Here is an 11,722-nt window from a genome sequence, read left to right on the forward strand (position 1 = left end):
AAGACTTTCTTTCTCTTGGCAACATTTGACATACATGTGGTGGAAATTTGAGAAGCAAACTTCTTGGAGGCCCTCGAAAAAAAACATATATACATATCCCTCAACATCTTCAGTGACCAGCTGGTAGTCTCTGAGTTGCATCCAGTCTGCAGATTATGTGTGTTCTCTGCCATCAAGTCAAATCCACTTACCGTGATCCTGATAGGCCTTTCAAGGTACATTATTTTAAAGCAGTGATTTTACAAGTGCCATCCCCACCTGCATGACTTCCCATGGCCAAGTGGGGATTGGAAGTCTCTTACTCTATCTACTGTATCACACTATGCCCCTGTCTTCAGATTATTATGTTGTTATGTGCTGTCAAGTGACGCTAGGAGGATTTTCAAGGTAAGTGTGATACTTTAAGGAGTGCTATTAGCACTTCTATACCCTCAGTGAGTTTCCATGACATGTGGGCATTTAAACCCAGGCTTTCTAATATGTCACTCTATCGACTACACCACACTGGGAATTCCCTGTCTTCAGATTAGGGGTGGGCTAATCTCTCAGTTTTGTTTTCTCCCACTTCTTGTCAAAAATTTTTTGCAGGGGGGCGCAAATTGTTCTTAAAGAACAAACTGGAACAAAATTCTTGTCTGTTTTGGTAAATTCTGGAGCTGTTTTTTTTAAATTCAATTTATCAGTACAGTATTCCAAACAAATAGCAACAGAGAAGTGGTGTATCAGATGGCATTATACTATAAATCTGCATATGATGTCTCAGCAGCATATAAAATTCTGATCATTTGTTGTTGTTGTTTCAATTTATATAATGTTCCATAGTGCTAGAACACTCTCTGGGCAGTTTACAACACAATTATGCAAACAACAGTTTGCCCCCCAGCAAGCTGGTACTCAATTTGCTGACCTTAGAAGGATGGAAGTCTGAGTTAACCTTGAGCTGGTTACCTGAACCTGTTGGGATCAATGGTTCAGGTCATGAGCAGAGGCTTGACTGCAGTAGTGCAATTTAACCACTGTATCCCGGAGCTCACTCTTATAGTATATTATTGCTCGCAGTGCTGATGTCGGTGGCTGTCTTTGGTGGAGAGTATAGCCTGGAACAAAATAGTATGATCACTACAATCCGTGTGATCCAGAATTCATGTCACTCAGGCAATGAATGCCTGAACCAGGGGGAAATTCCTTTTGGGCCTGGGTAATGAGGTAATGAGGCTGCCATACATTATTGCCAAATTCCTACAGATCTTTTCCCATGCCGTTGCCTGTATCTGAAGCTATTAAACCTCTTAACCCTGACATCTCTTGCTCAGTGTACTTCCCAGAAGGAAAATCAAAAAGGACATTGAGTGTAAGAACCAAAATCTTGGCTTTATTTTCACATTAAGGCAGATGGAAGTGATGGAGTGAGCAATAAGATCCTGGGGCTAGAACAGAGCTGGATAAATCACCGCAGTGACAGAAACAAAGAGAAGCAAGACTGATGGGGTGCTTTAAAATGGAAAGGACCCTACACATTAGAAGCACATTTTCATCATCCGTACACTTCTCATTTCAAACCTATGCATATGGTCACCTGCTTGAGTCTCTTTTTTTAGAGGATTTCACAGCTGCATTCATATTTCAGGGCCTCCGCTCTGTACCTGAAACAGTTATGGTGCATATACTGTATTTGGAAATGCATATTAATGAAGAAGAAAAAGCTGCATTGGGATGCATGGCTAAAAGAAGTAGCTTGGGAAATGACTCCATTTCTGAAAACTATTTGTCTGAAATGTTGCCATGCATGCTGATTTAGTTTTCTAATTGCAAAAGCTACTTCTTCTCTATTGCTGTTATTGCGGGGGGGGGCTGATGGTGGTGGTGATGATAATTAGTCACTATCAGAACCATTAAAGTTATCATTATTGCAGATAGCAACTGATTAGAGCTGATTTGCAGCCTGTCCACTTCATTTCATATTCAAATATTGGGAAGTATTTACATGTATTTTTAGGAGTGAGAACAGAGAAAAAACACATGAAAATTGTGAAAATAAAGGTCTCCAACCTGGGATGGGGGTGAAATGCAGTGCCATTAACTAGCATTCAACCTCTACTATCCCTCTCTTTCCCTTCCCACCCCAGGAACTATTCAATTTACTCAGACTGACTCAACAAAACCCTTTACTGAAGGGAGAAGGTAGACATGGTCTAGAGGGGCGGGGTATAAATTTAATAAACAAACAAACAAACAAACAAATAAATAAATAAATAAGAAGCAATACTTTGAATAGTAGCTTTGTTGCGTCAGTGGGTAGAGCACTTGGTCACTTGCTTGTGTGTCCTGTTTACCACCCACTTCATCTGGACTTCAGACAAGTAGAGAAAAAGTTATTCAAAAATAAAAGCCAGCAGCAGGCATTTTAAAAAGAAAAAGTATAAAATGGAGAGGGAGGGTAGCTTGGGTCCTACCCCAATCAAATTCTAGATGATATACTCAAGACTTGCATGGCACTTTCACAAAAACAGGCAACTCAGTCAATTGGATTTTAAAGCATAGTGCAAAATGGCATCTGCTAAAAGAAAGGAAGGAAAATGTCCAATGCACACTTAGTTGTTGTTGTTGTTGTTTAGTCGTTTAGTCATGTCAGACTCTTTGTGACCCTATGGACTAGAGCACACCAGGCCCTCCTGTCTTCCAATGCCTCCCGGAGTTGGGTCAGATTCATGTTGGTAGCTTCGACAACACTGTCCAACCATCTCATCCTCTGTCGTCCCCTTCTCCTCTTGCCCTCACACTTTCCCAATATCAGGATCTTTTCCAGGGAGTCTTCTCTTCTCATGAGATGGCCAAAGTACTGTATGTTGAAACCTGCCTAGAGTGGTCGTTCGACTAGATAGGCGGGGTATAAATGTGACAGACAGACAGACAGACAGACAGACAGACAGACAGACAGACAGACAGACAGAGATAGATAGATAGATAGATAGATAGATAGATAGATAGATAGATAGATAGATAGATAGATAGATAGATAGATAGATAGATAGATAGATAGATAGATAGATAGATAGATAGATACTGGAGCCTCGGCTTCATGATCTGTCCTTCCAGTGAACATTCAGGGTTGATTTCCTTTAGAATGGATAGTTTTGTTCTCCTTGCAGTCCAGGGGACTCTTAAGAGTCTCCTCCAGCACCACAGTTCAAAAGTATCAATTCTTCAGTGGTCAGCTTTCTTTATGGTCCAGGTCTCGCTTCCATACATCACTAGAGGAAAAACCATAGCTTTGACTGTGCGTACTTTTGTTGACAAGGTGATGTCTCTGCTTTTTAAGTTGCTGTCGATGTTTGCCATTGCTTTCCTCCCAAGAAACAGGTGTCTGCAGTGTTCATGGAGCCCAAGAAAGTAAAATCTGGGACTGCCTCTATATCTTCCCCTTCTATTTGCCATGAGGTGATAGGACCAGTGGCCATGATCTTAGTTTTTTTATGTTGAGCTTCAGACCTTTTTTTCCTCTTTCATCTTCATTAAGAGGTTCTTTAATTCCTCCTCACTTTCTGCCATCATAGTGGTATCTGCATATCGAAGGTTGTTGATAGTTCTTCTGGCAATCTTAATTAATCTTAATGCACACTTAACCTACTATAAATTGAAGTAATGAAAGTAGCAGTCTCTAACATACTAACATTTTTACCTTGCTTTGCCATGTGAAATGGCTTCTGATCACATGACAAAAGAAATTATGATTGATATTTCCAGGGAAGCATGGACTTTTCTTTGGCATTTCAGCTGCCAATCTACTTTTATTTAGATTTTCCTGGCTCTGTTAAAGTATTACTTTCATTTTCCAAGTGAGACTACTTAGTGTCAAGTGTTTTGTTTGTTTGTTTGTTGTTTTTAATTTTCAACTTTTAAAACCAAAGTGCCAAACCTACATGCAGCTGTTCGGAGAGCCCTGATTTGATTTGAGGGCCACTTCAGGCTTCTTTGCTTTGGATTGGATTGGTTCAGAAACTGAATCAAATATCGTGCTGCATTTAGGATTCCAGATTGTTTATGAACCCAAAGCCTGTTCTTAATCCTTAAATTCCTCAATGGGATAACAATAACATAATAGTAAAAAGTCTGCTGTCCAAGTCTTTCTGTCTTCCACCTTCACAGCCTTAAGAAAGACAGATCAATAGAACAGGGCTAAAACTGCTGTTGTTTGCATCTAATTTCTTTCTTTCTTTCTTTCTTTCTTTTTTAGAGCTATAACAACTCTATTGTAGGGCTAGCAATAGTAAAACAATGCCTTCTGTCAGTAAATATGTAGGGCACAAATTGTGCAGAGAATATAAGTGGTGAGCATAAACCTACCATGTTTGCATAGCTGTTTCGCCATGTGGCAGAAATATCAAGGGTGTTGTACATGTCAGTAGGTGTAAAGAAAATAAAATGTCAGAGAATAAATCTTCAGATCATAAACTCTTGGCTGCTTTACATCTAGCAGATCTGCACTATCCACATATAGTCAAGCAAATAAAATACAAAGATGCCTTGTATGAGAAATAAAGCATTATTTACTTGAAACATTTTATATTCAAATAAATACATTGATAAATATAAGTTATAGCCAGAGATGGGGAAAGTATACATATTTTTAAAAGTGGCATTTCTCATTTCTGGTCATTGCATCGCAATATAACATTAAAACCTAGACTTGTTTTTTTATGTGAAAAGCAGAAGCAGATGGAATATGAAATGGGCAACATTAAACTGTGTAAGCCATACCGTAGCATGAATACTCGATTTCCCTTAATTTGAGAGCTACCATATTTCTTTGGCACTTTTTCCCCCCAAGTAGAACACCCCACAATGTAAAAAAGAAGAATGCCACAGGTAAATCCTCAACTCTTTCAGAAAGTCACAAGTAAATGTTCAGATCATAAATGATTGTGAATCATAAATAAATTACAACTTAAGTAACTAGATAAATATTTAAATCATAAATAACTCATGGGATTTTTAAATTATTGCTTCACGGTGTGACTCATTGCAATGCACCCTTCTGTCTGGGGACAGCAGTAAGAACAAAATGACTCTACTCTCATTTGTTTATTATCACTGTGTTCCTGTGAGTCCTGCCAGCAGGGCATCAAGATGGCTGGGCCTGTGTTTTCAATATGCTTGCAGATATTATCTTTCAGGCTGATGTACAGTGGGGTCTCTACTTAAGAACGTCCTTACTTAAGAACAATCCAACTTAAGAACAGCTCCATTTACTAAATTTTGCTTCTACTTGAGAACAGAAATCCAAGATAAGAACAGGAAAAAAACCCTTTCCTGCTCTTTTTTTAACCTTAGGTCATCTTAGGTTAAAAAAAATATCTCCCCCTAGTGGTAGAGTACGTAGTAACCAGCTTTGCATTAGTTCCTATGGGAACTAATGCTTCAATGTACGAACACACCTCTACATAACAAAAAAACAGCCAGAACGGATTAATTGGTTTTCAGTCCATTCCTATGGGAAATTTTGCTTCAACTTAAGAACGTTTCAACTTAAGAACACCATTCCAAAACGGATTAGGTCCTTAAGTAGAGGTTCCACTGTAGTTTCTATGGACGGAAAAGAGCAGATACGGATTAAATGGTCTTCAATGCATTCCTATGGGAAATGCAGATTCAACATAAGACCGTTTCAACTTGAGAACCACCTTCCAATACGGATTAAGTTCTTAAGTAGAGACCCCACTGTAATAAGGGAAACAAAACAAAAAATTAAATTGAAATAAATACCAGAGCACTCCTGGTGTCTCAATAGTCTCTGATGATCTCTTTGCTATCACTGCAGGAGAACACATAAGATGTTCTTGCTGTTTTATCCCAGTCAATTTTGTTGGTGAATGGAGCAAGGACAGGACAGAACAAGAGAATGGAGATGGGCTGGAAGGGGGCAGAGCTGGTTTCCTCGCCTCTCAGCTGTGGCAAAGTCCTTCCTCACCACTCACAGCTGTTTGCCTAACTCTGTAAAGGGGCAGCAGTGTTCTTTATGCAGTGCCAGTTTCACATCCTCATGTGCAGTTGGCATAAGGTGACTTCACGTCAAAGCAACAAGGCTTCTTTAAGCTTTCCAGCAAGGGGTTTCTCAGAAGATGAAAATGTCATGTCTTCAAAAGTAATTCACAGTGTGTCGGACAAGTGATGGGCATTTTGAATACAATTATATTTAAAGGATTTTTAAAAGCCTCTCCTTGTGTAAGAAAAAAAATCAAGCAGTCTCTGGATATACAATATAATGTCATAGCTGCTACTCCTACAGATAATGTATGTCTTCTAATAAATGACTGCCAGTATTTAAAAATGAAAATGATTCTTCCTCTGAGAATATGGTCCATGAGAAACAATCTTTTGTATTAAATTTTTTTTCCAGTTAAGCAATAAAAAAATTCATAATGTCCCAGCAGCTGGATATCTGAATAAATTCTTTCATAAATATTGTTACCCAAAAATGCACTGTAGTTGGATTTTGTTTTCCCCTCACATTTTATTTATGGTTTGATCTAGAATATGGAAAGCTGCATTTGGGTGGGCACACAGAGATTTAGGCACCAATTGTTACATACAGCACTGATGTTACCTGTCTGTCATGGGTTTGGAGGGAAAGTTCCATCCTATGGGGAGTGGAAGGCGGGACATCAGGAGGAGGGGCTGTACTGTATATATATGTGGAGCGTGTGTGGAGAAGTTAGGAGAAGCTGGGAGAAGAGCTGAGAGAAGAAGCTTGAGTGGGAGTCTGTGTGTCAGACAGGGTACTACTGTGTGTCAGTCAGTACCAACCTGATAGGTTCAGGTGTCTGTATGGTTAGCCAGAACTGATAGGTTCAGGGTCTGTGCTTTATTTAAGAGTGTTCTGAGTGAACCAACCTGGTGTATGTATGATTGAAACTAAGCCACGTTACTGTATCTTATTCACTTGATCATTTTATTTTCCCTGTGTGTTATGTAAATAAACCTTGTTCTTTTATTTGTTTAAAAATCCATCCCTGGTCTGTGTGACTTCTTATAGGGAATGGTTGGTGGCAGCTTAGTGAAACTGTGGCATAGCCCAGTAGGTCTGGGTATGTCACACCAATTTATCTGCCTCTGTTTGGGTACTGAGTGAGTAGCAGGGATGTTGGCAAGTCTTTGGGCCCACGTCCCAAGTCCAAGTCTTTGGTGCCAAGTCCTGAGTCCCAAACCCCAAGTCTGAGTCCCTATTAAAAACAAGCTTTTTTTTCCCAAAAGAAGGGGAGGGGATGGGTGAGTTGTGAGTTGCAAGTCAACTCACATGAGTCATTCGGGGGGGGGGAAATCCCTGTGTCGAAGCACCAGTGTAATATAAGTTGAAGTTGACAGCAAGTCCCATGACTCGAGTGCCCATCTCTGGCAGGTTGGGGGGGGGATAACATATTTCTTTGTGTAAAAGTAATTTGTAGTGCGTCTAATGCAGCTCCCTAGTAGATCGGTTTTTGGGAAAGGACTGGCCATATGAACAAACCTGCTGCAAAATAGTGACTAAATCATCTTTGGCAGTGAGCCTGTTCAGGAGGACTTGAGATGTTTTACTGGGTATGACAAGAGGGGATAGTCTGGATGTTGAATGTTTTTGTTCTATTTTTATTTATTTATTTTTCTTTCTTTCTTCATATCTCATTTTTAAATTGTTTAAACTTCTGTAATTTTATTTTTTAAATTTTGTTTCGTTTTCCTTAAATTATTTTCTTTTGCATAATTCTATATGAGTTATAGTGTTAATTGCTTAATTTATTTACAGTCAACCTTCGACTTACAAACTTAATCCGTTCTGGAAGGAAGTTTATAAGTCGAAAAGTTTGTAACTCGAACCAGCATTTCCCATAGGAATGCATTGAAAACCAATTCATCCATTCCAGCTGTTTTTGGTTCTTACGTCAAGGGGCAGTTTGTAACTTGAATCATTAGTTCCTATAGGAACTAATGCAAAGCTGGTTAATCCGTTCCTACCACTAGGGGCAGAATTTTTTCTTTTTTTCCCTTTGAACCTAAGATGACTTAGGTTTTTAAAAAGGAAAGGAAAGAGTTCATAACTTGAATCTAAGTTCGCAAGTCGAGTCCATATATTCCTATGAGAGCGGTTCGTAAGTCGAAGTATTTGTAACTAGGGCCATTCATAAGTCGAGGGTTGACTGTATGTATATTGTTACTGATGTCTGATTAATTTGATTTTATTGTGTTTATTATGTAACAGTTTATTTATTTTGTCTGATCATTTATTTGATTTGATTGTTAATTCTGTTACTAATTACTGGCTACTCTTTAGTTGTTAAATATTTTGGTTACTTTTTTCTTTCTTTGTTGGCATGGAGTGGAAGGCTTCCTCCCTGCCCAGAGGGGGACATTTTAACATCAGAGTGATTTCTGGCAGAGGGAGATATGGTGTAACATTTAAACAATAATATAGTATGATCAAGATGAGGAGTGAAAGAACAGAAAGATAGAATTCAAGAACTGACAGCAGGGAAGGCCTGCCTGAAGAGCCAAGTTTTTAAATGACTCTTAAAAACACCCAGCGAGGGAGCCAGGCGGATCTCTGATGGAAGGCTGTTCCATAGTCAAGGGGCCACTGCCTAGAAGGCCCGGTTTCTTGTTCTTTCTTTCTGGGCCTCTCTCGGCGTTAGGCACCTCAACTGACCCTCCTTGGCTATGCCGAGTAATTCAGGTAGATCTGGGTGGGAGAAGGCGATCTGCCAAATATGCAGATCGCCTTCTCCCACCAGTTATGCAGTCCAGGGTGGACTGGAGGGGCGGGGTGTGGGAGTAGCTATTGTCTAGAAAAACACCCTTCAGGTTGCTAGGCACTCTGCTCTGATGACACTGGGTCTAGAGGCCCTCCATATGTCGATTGGGGCCAGGGATGGTATAGGGATCTTGCTGGGTTACCGCGCTCCCCACAACCCAGCCACTTCCTTACCGGAGCTGGCAGACTTTGTCTCCGTGGCACTGTTGGGGTCCCCAAGGCTTTTGGTCTTGGGTGACTTCAGTATGCATGCGGAGGTGGAGGTTTTCACTCCAACCCTTGAGTTTTTGGAGACCATGGCCTCCTTGGACATGTCCCAACATGTCAACGGCCGTACCCACATGGGTGGCCATACGCTGGACCTGGTATTCTCCACTGAGCAGAGTGAGTGTGCTCCGATGATGACTGACCTAGTGTCTGCCCCCTTGTCATGGTCGGGTCATTGCCTAATTAAATTCAACCTTGCAGTGCTCCCCCCCCTCACGGGGAGCAAGAACCTGTTTTAATGGTACACTCTCAAACGTAATTGGATCCTATAGGATTCCAGGACACCATGAGAGGGATTCCAGCCAATTTGACTGGTGCTCCTGTTGAGGCTCTGGTTGATAGCTGGCTGGTCACCGCCACCAGGGCTGTTAACATGATCGCACCTAAACATCCTCTCTGGTGCAAAGATCGCCCTTTGCCCTGCTTTAATACAGAGCTGCAATCAATGAAGCAAAATAGGAGAAGGATAGAGCACATATGGAGGCAGAACCCGATGGAAAATTATCACATAGCTGTCAGGATCACAACTAACCTCTACCAATCTAAGGTGAAGGCTGCTAGTCAATCTTATTTTGCTGCCTGGATAAGCGAAGTCTCCAACCAGCAGGCAGAACTTTTCCGTATACAGTGGTGCCTTGATTTACGAAATTAATCCGTATTGGAACAGTGGCCGCAACTCGAAATTTTCGTAAGTCGAATCACCATTTCCCATAGGAATGCCCTGAAAACCATTTAATCCATTCCGGCTGTTTTTGGTTCTTATGTAGCGGTGCCATTCTTAAGTTGAAGCATTAGTTCCCATAGGAACTAATGCACAGCCAGTTAATCCGAACTCTACCATAAGGGGAAGAATTTTTCTTCTTTTGAACTAATATGAACTTAGGTCAAAAAAGGGCAGGAAAGGAGGGAGGGGGGAGAGAACACCTTGTAAACAGAACACCTTTTAACCCAAGCACCATTTAAACAAAACCAAGCACATTTGAGTTTACAGTAAACTCCATTTTAAAGTCTGGCTGCATCGACAAGCATCACAGTCCCTCACAGAATATTTTAAAAGAGACAGTCCTTTGAGCCACATTTTAAACACACATTTTAAAACAAAAGACAGGTCACAGTACATAAACCCTAAAAGCCACAGAATTCAGCAAGCATTATTCCAGCACAGAACCCCTCATCACAAAAAGAGAGTTTAAACTGCATTTTACAGTCTGCCTGCATCAACAAGCACCACAGCTCCTCACAGAATATTTTCTGATTTTGAAAGAGACAGACCTTGGAGCCACATTTTAAACCCACACACTTTGAAACAAAAGTCAGGTCACTGTAAACAAACCCTAAAAGCCACAGAATCCAGCAAGCATTATTCCAGCACAGAACTCCTCATCACAAAAAAAGAGTTTAAACTGCATTTTACAGTCTGCCTGCATCAACAGCCAGCACAGCCCCTCACAAAAAATTTTCTGATTTTAAGAGAAAAAAAAAACTGTGGAGTTCAAACTGCATTTTACAGCCTGCCTGCATCAACAACCAGCAACCATTATTACAGCAAACAGATCCCCAAAGAAAAATAGACTTTGAAGCCACATTTTAAGCCCACACATTTTAAAATAACAGAGAGGTCACAGTACACAAACCCTAGAAGCCACAGAATGCAAAATTAAATAAATAAATTATATATTTTAAAATTACAGTCTAATTTTCACATTTAATTTAATATTACAGTCTACTATTCACATTTTAAATCCACACTGCAAGACCCATCAGGGCACAGAAACATAACCCCCCACCTAGCCCTACCCCCAAGCTTCAAAAAACTCTGTACAGTACAGTATAGTACAGTACAGTAAATACAGTGCACAGTATGTATTCACTCAGAACAGGCAGTCTCTCTGTTTAAAAAAAAGTCAAAAATCCAAAAACAAAATTAAATAAAAGCCAAAAAAACCCACAATCCTTACAGTACAGTACCAGGCAGTACCAGGCAGTCTGAAGACTCTCTCCCTATCCACTCTCTAACCACTAGGACAAGCGAGGTAGCAGACAAGCAGACTCTTCGCTGGCCAACGGTTAACAGAAAGTTCAAATTTCGCACTTTCCCCACCTCCCCCCTGTTTTTTTTTTTCTTTCATTACTTGAAGCTCCAGCCACAAGTCAAAGCAATATTTTGCGACTGGAGCTTTTCGTATCTCAAAAGTTTTGCAAGTAGGGATGTTTGTAAGTCCAGGCAGCACTGTAGTTCGTGATCTATCCAGAGTTAGTCATAGTGACTGGCCTCCCACTAGCATCTCACCTGACCAATTTGCAGCCTTTTAAAAATCAAAAGTGGAGGCCATCCACCAGGATCTTGCCCCCTATTTGAAAACAGTGGATTGAGCTGAGATGTCCAGCGTTCTGTCTTGCCCGATGAGTCTTAACCACTTTCAGCCTGTTACATCAGACATGGTGGACAGAGTACTTGACCACCACCTCCTCCCTTTACCCTTACCTGCCCTGACTAATCAAAGCAGACAGGCCTATAACATATGAATCGGCTACGGCAATAATTAATGGGTCTCTCCAGGAGGGCAAGGTTCCCCTTGTCCTCAAGGAGACACTCATTAGGCCCATTAGGAAGAAACTGAGCTTGGCGGCTCAGTTGTTTTTTAATTTGTAAACCACCCAGAGTAGACCTTT

This window comes from Pogona vitticeps, chromosome 4 (genome assembly GCF_051106095.1).
Source record: "Pogona vitticeps strain Pit_001003342236 chromosome 4, PviZW2.1, whole genome shotgun sequence".
NCBI classification, from domain to species: Eukaryota; Metazoa; Chordata; class Lepidosauria; order Squamata; family Agamidae; genus Pogona; species Pogona vitticeps.